A 27,322-nucleotide genomic window follows, 5' to 3' on the forward strand; every position below is an offset into this window, starting at 1 on the left:
CATGAGCAGAGACACCCAATCTTTTGCTTCAGTGTCTCATTTTCCACCATAGATTGACTCTGCTGGTCAATTTAACTGAACGGGATGATGTGACCGTGCTCAGAATGATGTTTCTGCTCTGTGACACAGAAAATTCTGTGCTTGGTGCACCATTAGGCTTTCCCAATGATGCTTTGGAGGATTTGCTCTCCTGTTTATCTCAGATTTTTTTCTATAAAAGTTAAAAACAAAACAAAATAAAAACATGCCCCTCCAACATTCTATGCACACTCAGATCCTATTTATTTATTTATCATTCTGGCCTAACCACAGATCCTTTAAAACTTTGTGTTTTATACCTAGTACTTACAATGCCACATCTACGTCTAATGTGTCCTTAATTTTACACAAATAGTATCAAATTGAACATGCATATTTGCAATTGTTTTGTGTGTGTGTGTGTGTGCGTGTATGTGTAGGCGTCTATGTGTAAAAGAATGCATAGGACAGGGGGATAGGCATAATGTTTGAAATGAGGTTTGACAACTTAGCTATTGGTAGTAACCAAAAACAAAACAAACAAAAAAGAACAGACAGGAGAAATACTTAGGTAAATGAATAACTTATACCAACTCTCCCTTTGTGAATAACTGTGAAAGTCAGATAAAATGGAAAAGCAGAAGTAAATTGAACAATATGCATGGGAGGATCAGAGATGTTTCAAGATAGGAAAATTCCTTCTGTCAGATGAATACTAGAAGGAAACTCCATATTCATTTGTGTTCATTTTAGTAAAAAAGAACAGTATTTCATCCTATTCCATTGTCTACTCTTAATACAGAGCTACTTGTTTCATGAATAAAGTGACAACTGGTTGGCAAGTCTTTGATTTGAGATGGAACATTTTGGGGATGATTTTAGAGGCATGATCTACACAAACATTTACCTGGGATTTATCTTCAGAGGAATCAGAAAAAAATGTATTTGAATACTCAACAAAAACTCCTTGCTCAACTGAAAGCTACTTGTGATAAATGTCGGCACCAAATACTTCTGAATACTGCACTGAATACTGTGTGTGTGTGTGTGTGTGTGTGTGTGTGTGTGTGTGTGTGTGTGTGTGTGTGCATGTATATATATATTTGTAATAATGTCCCCAAACATTGTTGAAAGTGAAATATTGATGGCAACACTGTGTGAAGGATGGATTTTCTAAGTCTGAGAAGTGAATTTGGGTCAGGATTGGAAAAGCAATATTTCCTTTTAAACTAAATAGTATTTTAACTGAAAGTGACTCTCTCTCTGTCCAAGCCAAAGCAATTTGAAACAGTCTGTTTGATAAGTACCTTCTGTGAAGAACCCAATTTCCTGGTTCTATTGGCTTTCAATGAATTAAAAAAAAACTAGTTTCAAGGAAGGTGATATATTTCTAAAATTAAATAAAAGTAACAAAGAAAAGTGATATCCATTACTTTGGTGAGCCAGCGCAAAAGGAATTCATTATAATTAAGTTTTCAATGTAGATATTGTGTGAATATTTTCTAATTTATTCTCTTCCTTTTAAGGGCGATCCATTTTATAAGCATGAGAAAATATAGCCACATTTCCCATTTTATTCTCTCACTCACCTGCTCTCACTCACAAGATATCCAGATGTTACCTTTTGTGTCTGTGCCAAGGGATGTTCTACAATCAAAACAACCAAAAAGTTTAATTCAGTCTGTCATGGATATCTATGTACATGTCAGTATTTATTCATCTATTATCTATTTGTCTCTCTAATTTTGATTCAGGTAAGAGTTACATTGATAAGTATTACAACCTTTAAAGTTTTACAGATGTATTTTATCTTCTAATTGCGTATATGTTTGTGTCTGTGTTAGTATATGCATGTGAGTGCAGGTGGCTATGGAGGCCAAAGAGGGTGTTGGATCCCCTGGAGCTAGAGTTGTGATCTGTACAACTTGGGTGCTAAGAACCAAATTCTGGTTATGTGCAAGAACAGTATGTACTCTTGACTGCTGAGTCATGTCCCTATCCCTACTTTAGTGGTGCTGGCTAGTCTTATGGCAACTTGACACAAGCTAGAGTTATCTGAAAGGAAGGAATCTCCCTCCCTCCCTCCCTCCCTCCCTCCCTCCCTCCCTCCCTCCCTTTCTCTCTTTCTTTATCTATTTATTTATTTATTTATTTATCTATTTATTTATTTATTTATTTATTTATTTATTAGAAATTTCCATTTATTTTACATTCTGGCCACAGTTTCCCTTCCCTCTTCTCCAAGTTCCCTTCCTTTGCCTCCAATCTACACCCCTCTCTGCCCACTCTTCCTCCATCACCATTCAGAAAGTGGCAGGCCTCCCATGGGAGTCAATGAAGCATGGCACATCAAGTTGAGGCAGGACCAAGCTCCTCCCACTGCATCAAGGCTGGGCAAGACAACCCAGAATGGGGAATAGTTTCCCAAAAGCCAGCTTAAGCACCAGGTACAGGTCCTGATCCCACTGCTAGGAGCTCCACAAACAGACCAAGCTATAATCTGTCACATACATGCAGAGGGCCTAAGTCGGTTCCATGCAGGTTCTCTAGCTGTTGATCTAGAGTCCATGGGTTCTCCCGTCATGACCTTGACCCTCCTGGCTCATACAATCCTTCTTCCTTCTCTTCAACAGTACTCCAGGAGCTCAGCCTGGTGCTTGACTGTGGATTTTCGAATCAGTTACTAGATGAAGGCACTCTGATGACAAATATGGTAGTCACCAATGTCACACAGGAAGAGGGTCTGTTCAGGCACCTTCTCCACTCTTGCTAGGAGTCTTAGCTTGGGTCATCCTTGTGTATTCCTGGGAGTTTCCCTGGTACCAGATTTCTCCCTAACCACCAAATGCCCTGCCCTCAGTCAAGACATCTCTTTCATTACTCTCCCACTCTGGCCCATCCCCAGCCCACTCAATCCATTCTCTCATGCTCCCTTCTGCCTCCAGTTTACCCAGGAGATCTATTTCCCTTCCCAGGGAACTCCATGTGTCTTTCTAAGGGCCCTCCTTGTTACCTAGCTTCTCTGGGGCTGTGGATTGTAGTCTGGTTATTCTTTACTTTTACACCTAATATCCACTTATGAGTGAGTACATACCATGTTTGTTTTTCTGGGTTTGGGTTACCTCACTCAGAATGATTCTTATCTAGTTCCATCCATTTGTCTGCAAATTTCATGATATCATTTTTTTTACAGCTTGAATAATACTCCATTCTGTAAATGTACCACATTTTCTTTATCCATTCTTCAGTTGAGGGGAATCTCAGTTGTTTCCAGGTCCTGGCTATTATGAATAATGCTGCCATGAACATAGTTGAACAAGTGGCCTTGTGGTAAGATTGAGCATTCCTTGGGTATATGCCTGAGATTGGTATAGCTGGGTCTTGAGGTAGATTGATTCCCAATTTTCTGAGAAACCTTCATACTGATTTTCAAAGTGGCTGTACGAGTTTGCATTCCTACCAGCAGTGGAGGAGTGTTCCCCTTGCTCCACATCCCTTCCAACTTAAAGTGTAATCAGTGTTCTTGATCTTAGCCATTTTGACAGATGTAAGATGGTATCTCAGAGTCATTTTTATTTGTGTTTCCCTCATGGCTTAAGGTTGTTGAATAAATCTTTAAGTGTATTTTGGCCATTTGAGATTTTTCTTTTGAGAATTCTCTGTTTAACCCTGTAGCCCACTTTTTAAATTGGATTATTTGGTATTTTGATGTCTAGTTTCTTAAGTTCTTTATAAATTTTGGAGATCAGCCCTCTGTCAGATGTGGGGTTGGTGAAGATCTTTTCCCATTCTGTAGGCTGCTGCTTTATCTTACTGACAGTGTCCTTTGCCTTACAGAAGCTTTTCAGTCTCAGGAGATCCCATTTATTAATTATAGATCTCAGAGTCTGTGCTATTGGTGCTATATTCAGGAAGTCTCCTGTGCCAATGTGTTCAAGACTACTTCTCACTATTTCTTTTCTATCAGGCTCAGTATAACTGGATTTATGTTGAGGTTTTGATCCACTTGGACTTGAGTTTTGTGTACAGTGATAGATATGGACCTATTTGCATTATTCTATATGCCGATATCCAGTTATGCCAGCATCATTTGTTGAAGATGCTTTGTTTGTTCCATTGTATAATTTAGGCTTCTTTGTCAAAAATCAGGTGTTCATAGGTTTGTGGATTTATATCAGGGTGTTTAATTCAAGGCATTTTCTTCATAAGTGATTGATGGGGGAAGGTCCAGCCCATTGTGAGTGGTGCCATCCTTGGGCTGGTGGTACTAGGTTCTATAAAAAAGCAGGCTGAGCAAGTCATGGGTAGCAAGTCAGTAAGCAATATTCCCCCATGGCCTCTGCCTCCATGGCGTCAGCTCCTGGTTCCAGGTTCCTGCCCCGTGTGAGTTTCTGTCCTGGCTTCCTTCAATGATGAACAGTAATGTGGAAGTGTAGACTGAATGAATCCTTTCCTCCCCAACTTGTTTTTGGTCATGGTGTTTTGTTGCAGCAACAGAAACCCCAACTAAGAAAATAGTCTTTAAGATGAGGGATATGGGTTTGGCTCAGTTGGTAACATTCTTGCCTTGGAAGGATGGGGACTTGGGTTTGATTCCAGAAACTATGTAAGGATTCCAAATATGGTGATATTGATATGTAACTGCAATGCCAGAGACATGGAGATGGGAGTATATCTGTGGCTCTCTGACCAGGAGTCTAGCCTAATTAGTGATTCTCATGTACTGGTGAGAGACCTTGTCTAAAAAAACAAGGAAGACATTGCCTGAGGAGGAACTACATTGAGGCTGACCTATGGCCTACACATATAAGCACATAGTTGCACATGTGCACAAAATGCACACCAGCTTGCATACATGCACACACACTTAACACACACACACACATACACACATGTAAATAAGAATATCGTGTTTTCTGACTTGACACTAAGTTCAAGTCATAACTAAGTCTCATGTTGGAAAAGAAAGTTCAAGTCAGTGATTCATGCTTACAATTGTAACAACTGACTAATTTTCAGAATTTATAATTGTAACAACTGACTAATTTTCAGAACTTACTTTTTAAAAATTTTCTAGAACAGAGAATTGCATCTGTCCATTGTTTATTCAGTTATTACTTTCAATTTATTTATATTTGCATTTCAAATAACAAACACCAAATGTCTACTCCTTACTAATAACTCCATCTTTTTTTTTTCTGTTGCTGTTGTTTTTTAGACAGGGTTCCTCCATGTAGTTTTGGTGCCTGTCCTGGATCTTGCTCTGTAGACCATGCTGGCCTCGAATTCACAGAGATCCACCTGCCTCTGCCACCTGAATGCTGTGATTAAAGGCTTGCACTACTGCCACCCGGCCCGATAACTCCATCTTAAATGACATTTGGAAATTAAAATTATTCTAAAAACATAACATCAAAGATGATTACTTAATAAAAAAGGGTAAAGATGTGTTGTTACTATGGGCACTTATTGGAAATCTGGAGTTGTTTATCCTGGTAATACATTTTCTCCTTTGTTTTTAGATCCCATAGATTTTGATATCTCTTTTGATACACGTACAGGATACATTTTATGTGTGTCACATATAGGTAATTAATATATATGTTATATATTAATTTGATGTTCTGTTTAATTTTATAGGTCAGTTGACTCTAATAAGAAGTGACCCAATGAAACATTTGGATTTCACAAGGTAAATTACTCTCCCCAGTATTGGTCAGTGTTATCCAAATCATCAGTGATCTGAAAATACCTATTGGCTTGATCTGGGACATGTTCCTTCTCTCCTCCTTGGATTGAGATTTGTGTCATTGGATCCCAGGGTTGTCAAACCTTTGGACACAAACTGGAATCCTAATGTGACTTTCCCTGGGTCATTGCCTTACAATATGTAGAGCTCAACTTGACTTCTCAACCTCCTTAGTTTTATGAATCAGTTGTTGTTGTTGTTCCTCCTCCTCCTCCCATTTGTTGTCCTCCTCCTTCTTCTTCCTTTTTCTATTTGAAAGGTTTTATGTGAGTTGTGTTTATGCATGCTCATAAGATAATGCATGGAGGACAGCTTGTGGGAACTGGTTCTATCCATCCGCCATGCAGGTCTAAGGATGAAATTACGATTTGGCAACAAAGCACTTGCCTGCTAATCTAACCCACAGTCCCCTATCATCAAATTCTTAATAATAAATCCCTCTTCCCACCTATGCTTGTATGTATGTGCATACCCATGGGCATATACATGATGAAGTATGTATTGCTAAAAGAGATCATTTCTGACATGATCAATAACCTAAATACCTAGATAAAAACAAACTAGTTAATGCCACCATTAGTTCACCTGAAATATGGTGAAATAAAAAATATTTAAGATGTTCTTTTCTACAACATCCTGCAATATGCAGTTTATAAGAATACTATTATAAGGTGTAAGAATTTGGAACTGACAACCCTTTATCTGATCATAGAGATTTCAGAAAGCACCAGTTTCCCACAAAAGTGAATTCATTTAGATGAATAAAATTTTGTAGTTTATGTATTGGAACTTAATGAGGCACAGATTATAAAACTGAAAACACTTTTAAATCTCTACTTACAATTCATTCACCTCCATTGAAAATATATAATTCCCACTGGGGTAATTGCTAAAATATTGCCACTATGCTCAAACATGCCTTCTGTATACTTTGTTGTTCTGTGGCTGGGACTCTGCAAGTTGGAAGCTCCCTTTGAGGAGACAGCTGAATTATACCAAACAGGTGCACTGGAGGAGAATGAAAAGCAGAAGATGAGAGGGAAGAATGTGGCTTCCAAGTTTTGTCCTGTTACAGCCGTCCCAGGAATGGATCTGTCTGTGAGGGCACTTTGCTCCAGTTACTGTTCTCTTTCAATCATAGGTTCAGCCCATAATTCTGAGTCGAGGCTCTAGCAGCCAGACAGCAGGCCGATTAGATCTGTGAGTTGCACTTCCAGGTTCTTACCCCCACACTTGTAGACTCTTGACACTCTTCCTCACTCCTTCTATTTTGGGTCAGTTCTGGAGGAGAAGGATTTTCCTGAGGTCTCTATTGATGTCTCCGTTTCCCAGTTAAAATTTTTTTTGATGGGTCTGGACTTGTGGTTCAGTGTTAAGAACAGTTGCTGCTCTTCCAGAGTACTTGAGTGGGTTTCTAGCACCTATACTATGTGGCTCACAATCTCTCTTAACTATGTTATTGGGGGAATCTGATGTCCCCTTCTGGCTTCTGTGGGCATCAGCACTCTAACTTGCACACACCTACACACAGATATATGCACATATGCATAAATAAAAATAAATCTTTAACAATACTTTGAACCTTCCAACATATGGTTAAAATGATTCTCTTTCAAGTGTTTCATACAGCCTGGTATATATGATGTAACTAACCTCTGCTCAAATAAAGCTGCTATGGCTTATTTTATTCTAACCGATGGAGCTGCCATTTGATCTGAGTAAACAATTGGGCTTGAATAATACCTTGACTTCAAGCTCCCACTAAGGCTGTAGAAATCTGTAATGACCATTGCTTCTACCTCTGCCTCTCACCAGCCACAATTACTCTTGCCATGACAATAGATTAGAAGGTCTCAGGCCCTTTTCTGAGATATGTATTTTGTGTTGACAGTGCATTCATTGATGAGCGTTCCACAATCCAAGTGAGATATCACAGAGTATTAGTAGAACATAGAAATGAGAAAAGAGGTATTTAAAAAGTTAGAGGTATCACTATGAGCGTTTAACCTCTCCAAAGCCTACCACCATGAGATTCATTCAGTGACCAAGATTTCCCATGAGGGAGAGACAATGGAGTGAGTGTTTAATTTCTCCACAGTTTCTGGGCACCACTTATTAGGCTTACCTTTGTTGTGCCAGACCTAGAACAGTGAGGGAATTATTATAGGGGTTTTCCTAGATGGTAGCATAGAATAAAGATTAGGAGTGTACCAGGGCTTCTCAATACGTCATGTATGTGTCTCAATAGTGGGCATTCAGAGCCCAACACTACTACTTCCTGTCCACAGCTCATGGCAGCAAATTAGTTCCCTGAGAACCAAACATCAGGTCTATGTGGCCTTAAATTAACTCCAGCACTGAGCCTGCCTGCTTGTGGAGCCCAAGCTTGGCTTCCAAGAATTTCTGACCAAGTGGATTAGTGAATATCTTTCCCTTCCAACAACATTCAATAAAGCCCAGAGGAGATGGGCTTTTGTTCAAATGTGAACTACTTATGGAAGGCTACAGTAATTAGGGAGAATCAGGAAAGCATTTAGTTAGTAGCGTCTAACATACAAAATTAAAGATATATGTGGTTGCGTTTTTGAATGTGAAATATCCCCCACAGACTCATGTGTTTTAACACTCGTCCCCAGCTGGTAGAAGTTTGGGAAGGTTTGAGAAGCTGTTTGGGAAGGACTGGGGCTATTAGGAGGTGGAGCCTTGCTGGAGGAAATATATCACTAGGGAAATGATTTGTGATTCCATAGCGTGAGGCCAGTTCTTGTTCACCCTTTCTGATGTTGATGCGATATGATGAGCTGGTCTCATGCTTTCTCCAGTGTGCTTTCCTAGCTGTCGTGCTCTGCAGCCTTTGGAACTGTAAGGCAAAGCAAACTTTTTCTCCATTAAGTTGTGTTTGTTAAGGTATTTTACCATAACAAGAGAAAGGAAACAACATAGAATTCAAGAAGTTTAAACCACGCCACACAGGATAAAACCACAAAACAGCAACCATTACTGCTATTACTATGACTAATATAGCTGCCTGGGTGCCTCCTTTTCAAACTGCTGAGAACTGAGGGACACCATAAACCACTGAAGACAATCAGAGAGGGGGAAATTAACCAAAGAGGAATAAAGATGCAGTTTACACAATAGTAGATAGCAGGACAACTGAGTAAAGTCTTTAAGGTACTGAAAGAAAATATCAAGTCAACCCAGGCAGCTAACACCAGCAACAACGTATTTCAGAAATGAAGGATGAATAGAATTTTGCAGGAAAAGTGCAGAATACTGCTTTGCCAGCAAACACTCAAACAGAATAGAATGTTACAGGAGTGTTTGCCCACTTGGAGGGTCAGGATAGAAGCCAGTTTCCATGCAAGTAAACCACAATTGATGAGAGAGGAATAAATGCAGTTATCAGATACGTCATTTTCACTTTTTTTTCTAGTTAAAGAATAATTGCCAGGCGGTGGTGGCGCACGATTTTAATCCCAGCACTTGGGAGGCAGAGCCAGGTGGATCTTTGTGAGTTCGAGGCCAGTCTGGGCTACAGAGCGAGATCCAGGAAAGGCGCAAAGCTACAGAGAAACCCTGTCTCGAAAAACCAAATAATAATAATAATAATAATAATAATAATAATAATAATAATAGGCCCACTACCTATGGTGGCATACCTCGCAGAGCCTTAAGGCAGGGGAGGGGCTTGGACCTGCCTTTACTGAATGTACCAGGCTCTGCTGACTCCCCATGGGATGCCTTACCGTCTTGTAGGAGGGAATGGGGGGTGGGTTGGGGGAGGAGGCTGGAGGGGCTGGAGAAGGGAAGAGGGGGATCTGTGATTGGTATGTAAAATAAATAAAAAATTTCTTAATTAAAAAATAATAGGCCAAAATATACTTAAGGTACATAATGTTATTTTGGTATATATACATTTTAGAATGATTGCTGTGACCAGTTCACATAATGCATTCCATGACTTTTCAACATGGTGACAGTACTTAAGATGCATTATCCTTCACAATATTAAGTATTATATGCAGTGTTATCAACTATTGTGGTGATATTGTGTTCCCCAATATATTGTGCACCTTAGTAAACTTACCTGGGGTCAGAGAATGGAACAGAACAGCCACTAGATATAGAGGCCAGAAAATGGTGGCACACACACCTTTAATCCTAGCATTCCAAAGGCAGAGATCTGTCTGGATCTCTGTGAGTTCAAAGCCACACTGGAAACAGCCAGGCATGGTGACACACACCTTTAATCCCAGGAAGTGATGGCAGGAAGCAGAAAGGTATATAAGGCATGACAACCAGGAGCTAGAGTCTGTTAAGCTTTTAGGCTTTTTGCAGCAGTTCAGCTGAGATCCATTCAGATGAGGTGGCAGAGGCTTCCAGTTTGAGGAAACAAGATCAGCTGAGGAATTGGTGAGGTGAAACCAGCTGTGGCTGGTTCTGTTTCTCTGATCATTCAACGTTCACCCCAATACCTGGCTCCGAGTTGGTTTTTATTAATAAGACCTTTTAAGATTCGTGCCACAAACTATAGCCACCCTGACGTGAATTAAATCACTAGGGTTTATTCAACTGAGAGGGTGAGAGGGTAGCTCAGCCCGTGCTACCGTACTTGATGACCTGAGTTTGAACACTGGGACTACCACAGTGGAAGGGGGGGACTGCAATGTGTGGGGTCTGTGGCATGCGAGCAACATTCTGAAATCTGCTCTTTTCTCCTTCCACCTTACATGAGGCAGGGTCCTTCTTTCTATGTCTCTTGCTATACTGCGTACTTCAAGCTGCCTAGCTCCATGAGATAGCTATATATCTAGAAGTGGTATTTCCAGGAGAGATACTTTTCATACATGTTTTATTTTAATTATTTTTGATATTTTAGGGCATCCTATAATGTTTTCAACATTGGATTGCCATTTTTCTGAACTCCATTAGCAGTGTAGAAGGGTTCCAATGACAGCAGTTCACGCCCATTTATCTTTTGGTAATGACCAACCTAACAAGTATGTAATATTGCATTATGGTTTCAATTTGTTTTTCTGTGATGCTGGTATCTTTTTATATACCCATTGGTGACTTATATACCTTGTTTGGAGAAATGTCTATTCAGGTCCTTTATCCAAATTTTGATTAGATTATTTGCTATTGGTTTATAGGAATTTCTTATAGAGTGTGGATATTAATCCCTTATTAGGTAATGATTGAACATTTATTTTCTCCCAGGTTATATGTTGCTTCTGAATTCTATTGTCTGTTTTCTGTGCATAGAAGCTGGTCAATTTGCTCTATTCCCCCAGATTCTTTGGTTATATATGAAAAATCAAAGTTATATTATGAACCATATTTTAGCATAAAGGTGATCATTCAAAACAAATGTATCAAAATTTCTTTAGTCTCAGGTTTTTACTTTTTCATAGTGCTGTTTCTCATGAACTCACCTGAAAATGTAGAGCAACACTAGCCTTTAAAGACAAATCTATTTTCTAGAGAATATTTTGACTCACTGTGAAATTGCAGAACTGAAACCTGACAGTTTTATTTATCAGTGGATTGCGGCGAGGGTCACAGAGTGATTCGCCATATCGTATAATGGTTATTGTGCTTTATTTACTTGTAACTCAGGAAGTTATATTACTGTGTATTTCTCTTAGGACTTAGCATAAATTAAAAATGCTTTTAAATTTACATTTTATTTATTTTGTGTACCTGTGTGTGTGTGTGTGTGTGTGTGTGTGTGTGTGTACACATGTGACACACTTCGTATGTAGAAGTTGGATGACATCTTGAGGAAGCTGATTCTCTCCCTCCACCACCTGAGCTATGGGAATTGAACTCAGGTCATCAGGCTTGGCAGCAGGTGCCTGTGTCAATGGAGCCAGTTCCTGGTCCAGAATATATATTTTTAAAATAGTTACTGGATTAGCGGTCTAAATATTGAATGAGTTGTAAAGTGTCAGTAATAACAACAGTATATTTCAATTCTACTCTTCTACCTTGTTTATTATTGTTTTCATACATTTGAACTTTACAAGTTTTGAAAAACCCCAACACAGGTGTTTTCATACTTACGATGTCATATAACAAAACGCCTGAGACTACATAACTTATAATGCAAGTGTGTTTATCTGGTTCAGGCTTCTGATGTTTTGATTGTTGCAAAGTCCAAAGAGCACAGTGGTGGTATCTGGAAAGGGGCCCTTGAGGGGGTCATAACATTCAGGTGAAGCTGGAAGGGAAGGTGGCTACATCCAGAAATGACCTCATTTTAGAACAGCCCACTTTTACGGAGACTAACTCTTGCAGACCAGCGTTAACCCTGTCATGAAGTAACATCCCCCAATTACTTTCCCACTTGGCTGATGTCTTAGAAGCCTACTGTCTATCTCTCAGTACTACCACACAGAGGGTGCACTTTACTGCAGGCTGTGTGCCAACCAAGCAGCAGTATTACCTTGGTTTTAAACAGATATTTTCAAGTGAGAATATGTAAAAGCTGTATTTTATGTCATTGTCATTTTTTTCTCTAGTGCTTTTTATTTATGATCATCCAAACTTCACTGGCGTATATTCTTCTGTCTGGAAAACCCCTTTAGCTATTTGTCATATTTTTTTTTAGTTTGTATTTCACAAGGAATTCAGGAAACAAATTTACTCATCTTGTTTGTTGTTCACTTTTCAATGGCTTTTCTTTTATTAAGCTTAGAATTCTGGTTGAAAACAAATCATTTCAATAATTTAAAACTATCGTATCTTTTCTTCTGGGGGCTGAAGAGCTGGCTCTGTGGGTAAGAGTGTATATTGTACAAACACGAGGACCTGAGTTTGGATCAAATTGCTGTGAGTAGTTGCATTTGTATCTGTAATTCCAGTGTTATAGGGTGGAGACAGGGGGATCACTGGGGCATACTGGTCACCAACCCAGCTCCAGGTTAAGGGGAGACTCTGTATCAGTGGTATAGAAGGATACCCAAGGCCCGTTTCTCGTGTCTGGATGTGTACACAGGAGTGCATGTCCACGTACGTAAGTGTGCACACATCATATGTACATAAACACATTCATAAACATAAATAAATACATAAATAGGTATACAGATAGATAGATAATAGGTAGAGCAAAAAAGAGAAGTCTTCTTTGTTTTCAAAAATTAATGTTTATTGCTTGAGAAATTAATATATGCATTAAATATGTTTTGTTCAGTCCACCTCCCATTCCATCTCCTCCGCCACTTGTTTCATCCACTTAGTACTTCCAGTATGTGTATGGGTCTGGGGTCATCTGTTGGATCATGAAATCATGGAACAGGAAGAGTTACATGGGATAGGGGATGCACAGACATGGTAGAGGAGGAGGAATGGAGCGGGATAACTGCCACTAAAGAACTTTGAAAGAATAAGATGGGCATCTATTGATGTATAAGTATCCCCAATAGATGTATATAAATGCACATGTGTAAAAAGTACAGTTGTGATGCAATGGGGAACAGTACATTTCCCAGGCACCACAGGCTATTGCCTATGGGACACTTCCTTTGAGTTGTTTGTCAGTGGTGTCCTAAAGACCTCCAAGCATTACAGACTATTGTCACTACCCTTGGTGATATTTAAGACCCTCTTGCTAAAGATGCCACACACTTGTGTCATAGGACATGGAGAAGTCTGCTGTTTTTAGTGGTTCTTTCTCGTGTGTGTGTGTGTGTGTGTGTGTGTGTGTGTGTGTGTGTGTGTGTGTGTGTGTGTAATTTTTTCCTCTAGTTGACTTAAATTGTTTTTATTTTTCTTTGCAGCCATTTGGCTGTGAAGTGCCCAGGTTTTCATGTTGTCTTTTTACAGTTTATTTTTGCCCAGGTTCCTTGCCTTGCATGCATCTGTGGAATTGTATCCTTGTGAATTTAGCTAAACTCTGAGCCATCTTATTTAAACATTTTGTCATCTCCGTTCTCTGTAGCCCCTCTGGCGTTCCAGTGAAATACACCTTAGACTGCCTGATAGTGTTCTTCTCTGCTAGAATATTGCCCTTGGCCTTACATTGACCCCTTGTGTTTTAATTCAGACAGTCACTGACTTAACTGAACAGCTCTCTATGCTAATCCATTATGGAAATTCTTCCTCACTGGCAAGGTATATTGTATGCTTTTCTTTTCTTTTTTTTTAAATACAGTTTAAAAATAACATATTTTTTAAACTTTCTTTTTTATTTATTCTTTGTGTCTTTCACATCATGCATCTCCATCCCATTCATTTCCCTGTCCCTTCATATCTGCCCTTGCAATCTCCCTCTCAAAATAAAATAAAATTAAAGAGGAAAAAAAGGGAAAGAAAAATCAGTATTGTCACGGAAGCTGTAGTGTGGCACAGTGAGTCACACAGTAAACCCTTTTATCCATATATCTTTTCTTGCAAGTGTTCATTGCAAAGAGTCATTGGGGAGAGATGACCCTGAAGACTGGGAAGCTGGAGAACTGGCCTCTCCCCTTGCTCATTGCTACAAGGGGTGAACTAACCAGGACAATGCAGGAGTGCTCGTCTTGGTGGTGAGGATAAGGGAGAACTGTCAGACTGACCAGCCCTGCAACTATCCAGGCCCAGAACCAGGGTTATGAGTTGAACCACTCCATCTGTGATCTGCTGGAGTACGTGAAGGGACTGATCCTGCAGACCCAAAGTTACAGGATCTCCAAGACACAGGGCAACAGCAGAATAACCAAGAGGAGTTCCAATGAAGGTTCATTATTGACAGTGTAGCAGAAACTAGAGACCTCGAACGAGACCTATTGTATGTTTTTCTATTTCTAGTGGTATAAAATGAAAGTTGTTAATACTTTCCACTTCTCTGGACTTAAATAAAGATCAGTGGCTTAGTGTGGAGTACATACAGAGGAGCTGTTGATCCAGCCATGGGGAGAGCTGCCTCACTGTGCTAGAATGCATTGGAATGAGAAAGCTGTTCTTCCTCTTACACTTCCTTAGTTTGCTTGGTGCTAGTTCAGGCATGGCTTGTGTGGTTACATCCTTTAAATTCCTTGTTTTTATACATTTTATGGGCAAACAATGTCCTTAACCTGATTCTAGGCGTAGAAATTAAAACCTAGGAATAACATCATCATAAGAATTGTCTCCTTGGACTTTATGCATATGTTTCCACTAATTGCTGTGTAAAAGCACCCCTCCTCAACGTCTTGACTAGCAACAAAAACTGTTCACAGTTCCTGAGATCCTGTGTTCTAGAACTCAGGAAGAATGCTTTCTCTAAGTGATACAGAAACAAAAATCATTCAATTGCCTGTCTTTCCTGAGCAGCTACACTGTAAGCCTAGTGAGCATTTATTGAAATGTACTTGGCAGCTCATTTTTCTCTTCATGGCCTGGCCTAGCTCTTCGTCTCATCTCCCCTCATTCACCAGTGCAGCCATTCTTTATAGTTGGGTATTACCACCCCCAGGGAGAAAGTAGAACTTGTAGGCCTCCTATGTCTATTGTCAAAGACAAATTAAAGGCCAGCCTAGGTTCAAGAGCAGTAGATACAGACTTCACATTGTGAGGGGTACAATGGTAAATGTGTCCACGAGGGAAAGCATTAACGACAACTGTCTTTGAAGTTATACTAGAAGGCAATAGCGACTGTGATAACAACACTGGTCATACTACTGGTGCAAAGCTTTTTGGAAGAATCTTAGTTGCTCATCTTAAATTGCAGAGCCATCCTTATTTGAATAAATGATGAACAAAGGAATCCATGAGTTTTGGTTGTGCTAGAAAAAATAGTCGCTGCGATATTGTGTAGTGCACAGAATCCAATATTTCAGGCTCTTTGGGATCTAAGAAGCCTCTTTGTAAGCACTTATATGTCTGCTAACCTACTTTTCTTTTACTAAGACTGGATTAAAAGCCCACTGTGGTCTTCATGTTGGCTCAGCAAGGGGAAGCCTTGAAAGTACATACCTCATGACAAGAATTTCATCTCTGGTTCCCACAAGATGGATAGAAAGACCTAATCCCCAAAGTGACCCTCTGACCTCTACACTCATGCCAAAACACACAAGCATCTAGACACATCACATCACACACACACACACACACACACACACACACACACACACACACACACACACACACACACACACAAAAAGAAAGAAACCATAGAAATGGCTTCTGATGTTTAATGTTTTTTTTTTATTTTTTGAGAATTTAATACATGTGTACAATGATATATCATATCTATCCCCCATTTACCCTTATAACATGTTCATAACCTTGGTGAGGGTGGTATTAATATAATTGTCATGTTTATGGCTGAGTATCCCATCTCTTTTCCTCCGCACTACTACCAGTTATGAATATCTCCATTGATTGGCATCGACTGCAGAATGAAGCTTCTCTGACCAATGTTGACAGTAAACCAGGTCTATAGATAGAAAGAAATGTAATGATGAGAAGGCAATTTGACAGCTTGAACACTTAGCAACATAGCAACAGCAGGTTTAACCTCTTCAGCCATGGGAAATTTGATCAGGATTACAGTGCCAGGGATGAAATGCCCTCCTGTGGAACAAACAGGCCTCACATCCAATCAGAAAGTGGCTAGTCACCCCACAAGATCCATGCCATTATTGGACCAGTAAGCACACCTTACGTAAGAGGTCAGTATTGCAGCACACAATGACCAGCACTGGGTGAGAATGTTGATATCTTTTCTTCCCAGTAGTATGTATAACACCTTTTGGCACCATGCAAGCTAACCAGCATGGAAGCAGTTTCCTGGTGAGTTTCAGATGCATTCTCTGTGTCCTCCAGCTAGAGTGTACGGTGTGTCTCCAGCAATAAGCGCTTATCATGTAGTTATTCTGGATAAGTCAGGGCAATGGCAATAATCAGTGTTACTCTGGAGACCTCTAAAGCTCCCTGATCAATAACTCATAGGGAGATTTCTCATACCTTTATTGTGATTTTTATTTAATGACCCGTCTTTTAGGAGAGACATTGTCTACCCACGCAGGGTAAATTTTGTTCAAAATCTTTGCTTTCAGGATGCATTTTGAAATTCGCTCACTATTAGATATTATTCATAAGGATTTTAATTTTGTTAACCCATCTTCACTCCCTTCTTTTCCCTAGCCCCTCATCCCCCTCTCCGCTTAATTCTTTAAACCTTACCATTCGCCCCTCTTCTTTCACTGACAGGTGTCCTATTGTCCTACTCCTGTGCACTTTGGCTGTGAGACAGTAGGCTTCTACATGGCTTCTACATGGCTTCTGCATGGCTTCTACATGGCTTCTGCATGGCTTCTTTTACCTGCTTCTTTTTTAAATTTTATTTTAGAGATTATAATATAACTACAAATTTTCTCTCTTCCTTTTAGTTTCTCCAAACCCTTCCATACACCTCCTTGTACTCTCCTTCAAATTCATGGTCTTCCTTCTCACTAATTGCTGCTGCATGCACACACACACACACACACACACACACACACACACACACACACACACACACACACACATATATATATGTTCCTAAACATAAACTGTTGAGTCCATATAATGTTACTGTATGTATGTTTTCAGGGCTGTCCATTTGGCACTGGACAATTAATTGGTGTTCTTTTCTCTGGAAAGGACACCTTTCCCCCTCCCAGCTTTCCTCATTTCCTTCTGTAGGGTTGAAGCCTCAAGGGCTTTTCCTCATCCACTCCCTGACTTGTTTCAGGTAAGCCTTTCTTTTCATCTCATCCTTCATTTCATGCCTACCCTCCCACCCCCAAGTCTGTATTAGTTTTTTTTAATAAAATGCCATGATCACAGACAGGAGCATGAAGATGGGTTATCAGATTTCTGTCCACATAGGAAGTGGGCAGAGAGAAAGCAGGAAGTAGGGAGAGCCTGTAAACCCTCAAAGCCTGTTTTTTACTGACACACTTCCTCTAGCAAAGATGTTCCTCCTGAAGGTTCCATAGTCCCATAAACAGCACCACCTGCTGAGGACCAAATGTTCACATAGATGTGCCTATGGGGACAGTTCTCATTCAAACCACCACAAAGCCCCATAACAGGCTTTTATGTATAGCTCAAATATTTAAGTACTCTACATCAGTATTGTCCCATAACTGTTGTGTATCCTAGTTATACTTGGCCATCCACAACATGTGAAAAAAATGTAGGGAGAAATGATATTTTAATGTTGACTTGTGGCATGTGATATGGCCTGTCTCTCTATATGCCAGAGTTGATCATAATTAGGATTTATCTTATGCCATTCCCCATCCTTTCTTGGGCTGCATGCATAACAGATGCTAAGCACTTCTTCTCAAATGGATGCAAACAACTCTGCTGTGTTGCTAGGTGATGTGGCAGATGTTCCAGGATGAGTTCTTGAAATGAGATATTCGCATAAATTAGAGTATGCAGAGAAGATAGGACATGCAAGGGGACTGGTGAATTAAAATGTATGGGAATCTATAATCAGGAGTATTTGGATACAAAGAAAGAATTGTAATTTCTCTCATAAGAAAATTATTCCCTAAATCTACCTCATTCTTCCTGGTGATTGCTTAGTGTATGACTCAGTAAATTTCCATATAGTATGAGGGATAATCTTGAACTTCTGTAGTTTATTTCACTTCCTTAGATTTTTTTTAAGGCACACATCATACAAATTTGATCAAATTGATTCAAATTATGCCTTGGGTAGGAAATATAATTGCATAAAACAGTGTGCTAGCTAGTGGGTTTTGACATTTTAAAAGGACATAAAATTATGTCTGTCAGAAAATGTAGTACATGACACATTTAGATACCTCTCCTGAGTATACATTTCTTCTTTTATTAAAAACTCATTTTGATACTTAACACTGTCTTTCACATAATGTGCCCAGTAAATATCTGTGAAGTCATTGCCTTAAAAAGAAAAAGGTAGAGGTTTTTTTTTTTGTGTGTGGATAGTATTATCTTTTAAAATGAGAGGTTTTTATTATTTAATTTTAACATAAAATATAATATAATTGTTTTCCTCTGCCCTTTTCTTCCTCCTACCCCTATCATGCCCTGCCACATTCCCTGCTGAATTCACAATATCCTTTTTTTAGCCATTGTTATCATATATATATATCTATATATATATATATATATACACACATATATCTATATGTATGTATAAACAAATAAACATAAATACAACTTGATAATTCCTTTCAGTGTTGACTGTATATATGTATTTTTAGAGATGACTGTTTGGTGTTGGATAACAAACTGAAGGGCTCACCCCTGGGGAAGACCAATTTTCTCTCTTTCAGAAGTTGGTAATTTTTAGTAGCTCTTTATCTAGGAGTGGGATATCCATGAGATATCCTTTTGTCAACTTTTGTTGCAATTGACTAAGTCTTCTTTAGGCAGCCATGCCGTTGCGATTTCATGGCTGCATATTCCCTGTCATAGCTAAATGGCACAGTTTCAGATTTCCTGATCCTCTGGCTCTTACAGTCTTTCGTCCCTGTCTTCTGATGTCTCTGAGTCCTCTAATGTCCCTGAGTCTGGTATAGGAGTTGAGGTGCAGATGTATCGGTTGGAGCTAGAAACCCCATAGTCAGTGTTGTTATCTGCGTTTTTGGCTAGTTGTTGCCTTCTACAATACTCTCCCTCTTCTGCAAAAGGAAACTGATATCTCCAGGAGAAGGAATATGTAAATGATTAGAATAATTATCTCTACAAAGCAAAATGTCTTGATTCATCTTCAAATCAATCTCAGAATCCCTATTAGACAGAATTATTGTAAAGTTTCTTTAATCCCCCTCCCCTCCGTAGTTGTGAAACCTCTTCAGCTGGTAGTCTAATTACTACATTACCTTGACAGAGGTTGGCAAGGTAATGTAGGGAAAAATGTCAAAGAAAATACCAGTGGAAATTATTGAGATATTATCTCAGACTTCTAAGAGTCTATGGTTTTGAAAAATTCAGCTTGAAACAAATGATCTGTTTACTGGGGTTCAAAAGTGAGTGTTGTCAGCTTTAGCTCAGGATATTTCTTGGGGTCCTGTTTTCCAGGTAGCCTCCCTGGTGATGTGAGTAGCAGTCCAGTCATCCTTGTTCCACATCTAGTATCCTCCTATGAGTGAGTACATACCATGTTTGTCTTTCTGAGTCTGGGTTACCTCACTCAGGATGATTTTTTCTAGATCCATCCATTTGTCTGCAAACCTCATGATGTCATTGTTTTTCTCTGCTGAGTAGTATTCCATTGTGTATATGTACCATATTTTGTTTATCCATTCTTCAGTTGAAGGGCATCTGGGTTGTTTCCATGTTCTGGCTATTACAAACAATGCTGATATGAACATAGCTGAACAAGTGCTCTTGTGATGTGGTTGAGCATTCCTTGGGTATATGCCCAAGAGTGGTATGTAGTGGGTAGCCATTCCAGCTTTGATCTGGAAGTTCCAACCCCCATTGAGACTTCGGCAACTGTCACGCCTACAAGGCGGGGCCAAGGGAGGCGCCTGGGGACCCGAGATCTGGATCGGTGGGTGCTCTCTCCGTTCCGGGACCCTGGATAGTGGAGGTGGACCAAGCAGAGCTCCACAGAACACCACTGGACTGTGATACACCTTCCCCAGACCCTGCGACCTACCTATTCCTTAATTTGTAAGTTATGCCATTAAAGAGATCTCCTTTTAACTACGTGGAGTGTCCTTAATAATTTCACCAATATCTGGCACCCAACGTGGGGCACGAACCCACGACCCTGAGATTAAGAGTCTCATGCTCTACGGACTGAGCTAGCCAGGCTTGCATCCATCTACCATTTCTCAGGTACCATTATATTCCTTCTCAGGTCTTTGATGGGATTGAAGACTAGCAGTTATAGTTACAACTTAGTAGATAGAACATATTAAGTATTAGATTCAGGTTCTTTAGGATAGGACACCTTTTGGAATGATCTTTGTAACATGCCATTTACCTATGCTCTGTACTTCTCTGGATTTTAGTATGTGTTTCTTGCTTGATATTGTTTGCATTGGTTGTAGTTCCATCTTATCTAGGTCATTATCCCTCATTATTCCTGGACAATATTTGATAACCATTCCTTTTTATATAGTCTTGTATTAGGTTAGAACTTTCTTATTTAGACAAAAAGGGGGAGATGTAGTGGGTAGCTATTCCAGCTTTGATCTGGAAGTTCCAACCCCCATTGAGACTTCAGCAACTGTCACGCCTACAAGGCAGGGCCAAGGGAGGCACCTGGGGACCTGAGATCTGGATCGGTGGGTGCTCTCTCTGTTCCGGGACCCTGGATAGTGGAGGTGGACCAAGCAGAGCTCCAGAGAACACCGCTGGACTGTGATACACCGTCCCCAGACCCTGCGACCTACCTATTCCTTAATTTGTATGTGGAGTGGCCTTAATAATTTCACCAATAGCAGTATAGTTGGATCTTGGGGGAGATGGATTCCCAATTTTCTAAGAAAGCGCCATATTGATTTCCAAAGTGGTCAACATGTAGAAGACTGCAAATAGATCCATATCTATCACCATGCACAAAACTTAAGCCCAAGTGGATCAATGACCTCAACATAAATCCAGCTACTCTGAACCTGCTAGAAGAAAAAGTAGGAAGTAGTCTTGAATGCTTTGGCAAAGGAGATCACTTCCTAAATAGAACACCAGTAGCACAGACACTGAGAGAAACAATCAATCAATGGGACCTCTTGAAACTGAGAAGCTTTTGTAGAGCAAAAGATATGGTCAACAAGGCAAAGCAACAGCCTACAGAATGGGAAAAGATCTTCACCAACCCCACATCTGACAGAGGGCTGATATCCAGAATATATAAGGAACTCAAGAAATTAGACATCAAAATGCCCAACAGTCCAATTAAGAAATGGGCTATAGAACTAAACAGAGAATTCTCAACAGAGGAAACTCAAATGGCTGAAAGACATTTAAGGAATTGCTCAACATCCCTAATCATCAGGGAAATGCAAATCAAAACAACTCTGAGATACCACCTTACGCCTGTCAGAATGGCTAAGATCAAAAACATTGAAGACACCTTATGCTGGAGAGGATGTGGAGCTAGGGGAACTCTCCTCCACTGCTGGTGGGAATGCAAGCTTGTACAACCACTTTAGCTCAGGATTTTTTTTTTTTGGTTTTTCGAGACAGGGTTTCTCTGTGTAGCTTTGCGCCTTTCCTGGAACTCGCTTTGGAGACCAGGCTAGCCTCGAACTCACAGAGATCCGCCTGGCTCTGCCTCCCGAGTGCTGGGATTAAAGGCGTGCGCCACCACCGCCCGGCTAGCTCAGGATTTTTAACTTGCAAAACAAATGCAATGCCCAGACTCTTAGTTTGTATATCTGTTTTTTTTTTTTTCCCTTTTGCAGCTTGTAAGTCATTTACTTCAAGGTGAGGAAACCATTTTATTTTCAGGAGCATGGGTGAAGCCAATGAAGTGGGTCACTGGAAAGTCCTAGACCCAAGGGCCATCTCCTAGGAGCTGCATCATAGAGTCCCTGGATATTGTTTTTCTTTCTTTAAAAAAAATAATTTAAACGATTTTTAATTCACTTTTGGAGAATTCCATCCAATGTATTTTGATCATATTCATTCCCTTCCACACTCCTTCCATATCCATTCACCCTTTCCTACCCACCCAACTTTATAACTTAAGAAAAAAAAAGAACCATCAAGTTCAATTTGTGCTGGATACAGTATTAACTCAAATCCTAATGACTTACATTTATACCAGTAGATTATACTACTAGTTCTCAGCCCTCATTTGAGAAGCTTCTTTATGAGGTAGATGGCTATCAACACAGAAGGCAACTAATCAAAGTGCAAGAAACAGAAGACTACAGGATATCGTCCCAATCACATCTCTTCCTCCCAAGGCTCAGGGATCATTGTGGAAGAGGGGAAGGAAAGATTGTAAGAGCCAGACGAGATAGATGACCACAAGGGAATTGTTTTCTGGACACAGCAGGGCAGTTGCACATAAAAACTCAGAGTGGTTGTGAGAGCATATGCAAGACCTCTATAAGCTCAAGCCAGGCAAAAATCTCAGCATGGACAGGGGAGTTTGAAATGAAGTCTCACCGCTAGCTGAGGACCTATTGATAATTGATTGACAGCTACCAGTATTTAGAGGGAGTGTCAGTTTTATTTAAGGGCATGATCTCTCAGAGATTGATCACTCCCAGTGGAAGGCCACATAGCCAAAAATATATGTGCAACATAAAATGGTATATAACATGTTGCACCTTTTGAAGGTTTTGATGTGGACTGTTAGTTGGGGAGTGTGATGGTTAATCTCAGTTGTCAATTTGATTAGATTGAGAGGTTTTTCACACTTTCTTAATGCATACTTGGAGCTGTATCTGTGAAGTTATTTCCAGAGAGCTTAGCATATGAATCAGATATGTGATAGGAGAAGACACGTTGTGAATGTGGGTGGGAATCTAAATGGAACAAAAGGCAAAATCTTGGTCCTTCATAAGCAGTCACATAGTTTTGTAGCCTTCATTACCTATGGATATCAAATTGCATGTTCTTCAGCCTTGAAATGGACACATTCTCCAGAAAGCCTGCAGGTTTTGAGCCTGGAACTGGTTCTGCATCATGGGTCTCTTATCTTTTTGACTGGAGCTGAAACTAGTTTCACAGCACTGCAGTCTTCAGATAGGTACAATAGGACTGTATGGACTATATGGCATTTTGAAGGAGAGCTTGACCTTCTCCTAGTTACATTCACAGTATATTGGTTCTATTCTTGTAGTGAGTCCTTGTAGTCAGAAGGTTTCTCCGGTCCTACCAAGCCTCCACCATCTCATGGCTCACTTATAAAATAATCACTCAGAAGCTTATATTAATTATAACTGCTCAGCCATTAGCTCAGGCTTATTACTGACTAGCTCTTACACTTAAATTAACCCATAATTCTTATTTAAGTTCTGCTTTGTCATCTTGCTTCCTCTGTGTCTGGCTGGCGACTCCTGACTCAGCCCTTCCTCTTTCCAGAACTCTCCTCATCTGCTTAACCCACCTATACTTCCTGCCTGGCTACTGGCCAACCAGTGTTTTATTTATCAACCATTCAGAGCAATACACATTCACAGCATACAAAATGACATCCCACAGCAAGTCCTGACTAACATAAGAGTAATGGCTGTATCAATATATGCTTTATTTTGTTGTTGTTGTTGTTATTTAGTTATTACTGGTTCTGTGGCACAGTCTCCTGTATCCCAGACTGGTCTTGAACTCCTGACACCCCTGTCTCCTTCTTCTAAATGCAGGATTACTGGAAACAATCATCATGCCCAGCTAGTATATTACTTTTGAAATTGAGACATAATTGAATCTGAAGTGTAAAAGATATGGTGATTTTATTTTCTCCCTAACAACGATTTGATTACATTTTCTCTTCCTGAAATTGCACGATATGAGGAAGTAAGGTTTATCCTATTTTATCTAGAAATGTGGGAAGAATGAAATTGGTTGATCTATGAAAAATTCTTGTCGCTAGATTGATTTATTGAAGTTCCATTCCAGAGTTCATATTCTTGATCCTCATTCCTGTCTTTACTCACATATATATGCAAATGCAAAGAACACAAAAACCATCTCTCTTGCTATTTCCCAACATCTAAATGCAAACAGTTACCTTGAGTCCATCTGTATTTCCTCTACAGATGCCCTAATCTTTCATGAAATTTAAATGGAAAAGCTTCATCTTGAAGAGTATAGTGGAGTTTGCATGAATCAAAATTAATTCATATTTCAAAAATTCCTGGACACTGGCTAGTGCTTGAATTTGTTACAAATAACTCCATTCTGAAGAATAAACAGTGGATGTAATTCAAGCCTTTGGATGCAAGATTGCATGCAGGAGACATGCACTCCTGAAAATAATAATTTAAATTTATAACTGGCATCAAGGAAGAAGGAGAGAATACACCAGAGTTTCTGTGGATATTATCAGTCACTCTCTCCCTAGTACAGACAAGGCATTGTCTCAATAGTGACCTATCAGCATATTTCAATTTGGATTACCTCCAAAGTGTCTTCTCAAAGGTTACCTTTAAAATGACCTTTCAAAAGACCCTCTGGAGCTCAGCAGGGTGTCTACAGTTTTTCTATATTGACTTGGGATGATACTGATTCTGCCTTAAGTTTTCAGTGTTGGCTGATAGAGGCCAGTGATGTGTGGCTCATTGTTGGTGCCTGATACAAGTTGCATCAATGCACTGTATTGGCTGAGGGTTCCATACTTGTGCCATTAACTATTGAAAACAGAAAATGCTGCTCAGCTAAGACATTCCCCTGTCTCACTGTTGTTGCCACTAGCACTAGAATGACCTTGGTTTGGATCCTGTTGCCTGAGTACTGCAGAAGGTCCGGTCAGGGACCCGGCTAGGAGTGTTCAACATCTTTTCACAACTTTGACAAAAATCACTTTCACTTTATATTGACTTTAGCATTTGGACATTCTTTTCTCATGGGGTAAGTTATTTTTTTAAGCAGGCTCCTAGATAACGCTGTGAAAATTGAACACTAAGAATCTCAGCCTTCAATCAGCTGGAAATAATGAGACAGTATCTTAGTTTAATGAGAAATAAGACACACATTTTAATTAATGCAACACTAATAATATTTTGTGTTTTGGAGGAATTTGAATTGAAGGAGTAAAATAGTGCATCTTACTGTACAAGGGACTTAATCTTGGGCTCTAAGTCATTTTATATTTCAGAGATAGTTAGAAAAGAGCAACCTTAGAAAAGGCTTTCCCTGGAGACAGGGAACTGAGTAAATACTGTTGTTAATGCACATTTATTCTAACCTATTCTAAAACATACTTGCTAAGAAACAAAATATAGCAGACATACTACTAGTTACATACAAATACACATATACATACATACTCATAAATATATAATATATGTGGATTTGTCTGCATGTGTTCTAACAGATTATAAAAGTTTTCTCAAGCATAGACATATGCACAAAATTCCTATATCAAATATATATCTATCTCTATATAGATTAGTGCATATATATATATGGACAGGTGATAGATACCTAGAAATAAACACATAGGGAGACAGATATCTCTAGATGGGTGAATATGAATCCACAAACAGATATGACTGTGTCTGTCTACTGTCTATCATCTAATTTACTTATCCATTATCTGCTATGCCTATATATGTATACATATATATGTATGTGTGTATGTATATATGTATATATGTGTCTGTCTATCATCTATCTATCTATCTAATCTATCATCTATCTGTAATTATTATAAAAAATTGGCTCATATAATTATTGAAATGCAGTCCCCAGAACCACAGGCACCAAGTTTGAGACCCAGGAGATGCAGGGTGCAAGGCTTAAGGACCATGAGAGCTGATGGTCTAAGTTCCAGCTGAGGACATGAAAGGAAACATATTCTAGTTAGTCCAGCAGTAAGGTAAGGCAAATCCCATCTGCTGTTCAGATCTTCAGCTGGTGAAGGGAGGCCCAACCCCACGAGAGAGTAATTTTCTCTACATGTCAGTTCCAATGTTAATCTCATCCAGGCACACCTGTAGAGACACACTCAGAATCATGTTTGATCAAATATCTGGGTACCTGATGCTCATGTACGCCGACACATAAAATGAACCATCACTCTGGGATCATTATCAGTCTATGTAAACATGGAGTCAGTGTCTGAAACATGAACTAGTCTGAGACTTTTTTTTCCCATGTGGAAGGAGCACAGCATTTCCACTTAGAATGAAGGCTGATTTATATTAGAGAAACCAAACAACCACAGTGTGACTTTGCAATAGGCAAGAGTAATGTCTTGAACTTACTCTGAAATGGAGGGACTAAAATATACCAAAGAGGCTATTCTTCCTCCAGGGTGATGGCACTTCTGCAAAGATGCTGACTCAGGGATGATTCCTTCCTTTATGCAAAACAGTGAGTTGGGGGAATGAGTGGGCCTTGAACATATTCTGCTCAATGAAACAAGGCGTGTGCAGAAGGCCACATGTCACATGATTCTGATCGTGAGATATGCTATCAACTATCTCAGATAGTCAAATCCATAAATAAGTGCACTGCTGTTAGGAGTTTACAGGATAGGATTTGGAGTAATGGATAAAATGCTGAGACTAGATTTGGTGATTTTGACATAGTGCTGTGAGTGTCCTAAATGCTATTGACTTTTACTCTCGAGAATTCAGATCTTTGTATTAAATGCAACATATATATTAGTCTGAACACTGTCCAAATTAATGGAATAAAATAGAAACACTATACATATATCATCAAATTGAGTATCCCACCAACTACCCAAAAAACAAATCAAGGCATTTCTGATGCCTTGGTCAGTTTTTTCTGAGGAACATGAGGAAGAACTGATTCCAAGCCCTTGGGTGGCTTCTGGTGATCCACTGGTCATCTTTGTAATCCTTTGCTTTGTGATTTTATCATGCTGACCTGTGTCTTCATGTTCAGGTGGTGTGGACTCACTGCATGCACACCTGTCTCCTCACAGTAGATTATGTTACAAAGACCCAA

This window comes from Peromyscus californicus, unplaced genomic scaffold (assembly GCF_007827085.1).
Source record: "Peromyscus californicus insignis strain IS unplaced genomic scaffold, ASM782708v3 Scaffold_19__1_contigs__length_69161282, whole genome shotgun sequence".
Classification (NCBI taxonomy): domain Eukaryota; kingdom Metazoa; phylum Chordata; class Mammalia; order Rodentia; family Cricetidae; genus Peromyscus; species Peromyscus californicus.